General features: G+C 35.6%; 1 protein-coding gene across 1 annotated transcript in view; it reads left to right on the top strand.

Annotated features, from left to right (window-relative positions):
* Nucleotides 1-1,852, top strand: part of LOC106884049 (dual 3',5'-cyclic-AMP and -GMP phosphodiesterase 11A) — a 359,609-nt gene that overhangs the window by 302,516 nt on the left and 55,241 nt on the right. The window lies entirely within an intron of this gene.

Here is a 1,852-nt window from a genome sequence, read left to right as displayed (position 1 = left end):
CGAAGTGGGGATAAAGTGTAATCAGGAGGTTGAACGTGAAAACTGTTTGGATAACATATCCGATGAGAGTCTTAAAGCCACACAAAAACTTCAGAAAGACTTCAGTGCTTGAGAAAGAATTGTTCGTGCTTTTAAAATATACGTTTAGTTTCAGCGAATTTTACTGTCTTTTTTGTAATGCAACTTTTGTTGGAATTCATGTACGGGTTAGATTTTTCAGCGATCTCTTAGTTGATGTCAAAGACTGTACTAACTTGTTTTAATTACCAGATATAGTTTACAAGTTTTCAAGATATTTAGCTTCTCGTTATTTCTGAATGACGTGATTTAGTTGAGTAACGTTCACTTGAAGGATTCTTAAATTAATCCAAAGCATTATTTTAGGCTGACGTTTTCGTTTTCATCCGTAAATTTTATATCTACTTCATATATAATTGCTTCTATGTTACATACTCGATTCAGAGGCTATGCAGTAGGGGTCCTGCATAACATCCAACAATAGGTTTATATCTGCGTGAGATAACTTCTGCGTGTATAGAAATATCTGATACAAAATTTCATGTGTGTTAAATTGTTTCCTGTACTTGTATTATCAAATTTAGAAAATATTTTACGTACGTTAGTCCTGACGTTCAACGAGAAGAGGCCAAAAGAGTATGCTACCCTGTGATTCATCTTTCTAATGGCGTTCTTCCTGGATTCGAAGGTGGTCTTCTCTTTGAACACGTTAGCCTTGAGGCTACCCTTTCAAACATTCATTGAATTTAATTTGAAATTAATAGTAATCACTCTTCTTCGTGTTGGTTTTTGTACTATAAGAGATGCTGGCGAAAGGAATATCGCAGTTTTCTGGCTTTCTACAGCATATCCACGTTAAGTAAGATGTACCAAATGATATCCATATTTATGCAACTACAGTAAATTCGTCTCTGTACACCCGGTGTATAAGCTAGTTAGGATTGGCTAGTTTCAAATGTCTGGCTACTTCAGGCTGACGAGACACAACGTGTCGAAACATCAGTGCCTCCGAATGTTGAACACACTGCTATTCTTCCGAGACGTATACTACAGCGCCGAGCATATTTTGCGTTTGAATCTGCCTAGACGTGTTAAGAATAAATATGCCAATATTCTATCTATCTATCTATCTATCTATCTATCTATCTATCTATCTATCTATCTATCTATCTATCTATCTATCTATCTATCTATCTATCTATCTATCTTTGTTTATATATTGATATTATACTCACACACACACATACGCATAATGTTCATTGGTATGCAGTGTTGAAATTGTATGAAGTGCAGTGTGACATTATAGACATATTACATTCCTTCTAGTCTCCATTCTATTCATAAACGGCAAAAATTCTGGTGTGTATGTGTTCTTCCTACCTGTTATGCCACATAGCTGAAATTTTATTTTTAGATTGTTGTTCTAGAAAGTGTTTAGTAGTGTATGGTGCCGTATATGTGTCAGGGTGTTTGAAGCTGTTTTTCACGAGTGGTGTGGGTGAAACGTTAATACATTATGCACTCGGGTAACGTGCAGGTGGTTTTATATTTTTAACACTTTTGTTTATTTGTATAGGTAGCTTGTGAGTGTAGCCTGAGTACAACCTGCTATGATTCATATTGTATTTTGTCATGTTACATTGTAGTTTATTGTGATTTGTCATAGCGAGACCAGTCTATGATGGTTGAATGTATTGTTTGTGTCACATTGTTATTTTTACTCTCTTGGCGAAATGTGGTGCCATTGATTACTCCTTGTGTGTTGTTTGGATTTCTTTACTATGATCCCTGTATGTGTGTGTGTGTGTGTGTGTGTGTGTGTGTGTGTGTGTGT

Source organism: Octopus bimaculoides, chromosome 17, assembly GCF_001194135.2.
Source record: "Octopus bimaculoides isolate UCB-OBI-ISO-001 chromosome 17, ASM119413v2, whole genome shotgun sequence".
In the NCBI taxonomy this organism is placed as follows: domain Eukaryota; kingdom Metazoa; phylum Mollusca; class Cephalopoda; order Octopoda; family Octopodidae; genus Octopus; species Octopus bimaculoides.
Note: the sequence above shows the minus strand (reverse complement) of the source record. Positions and strands in the feature narration are given on the sequence as shown.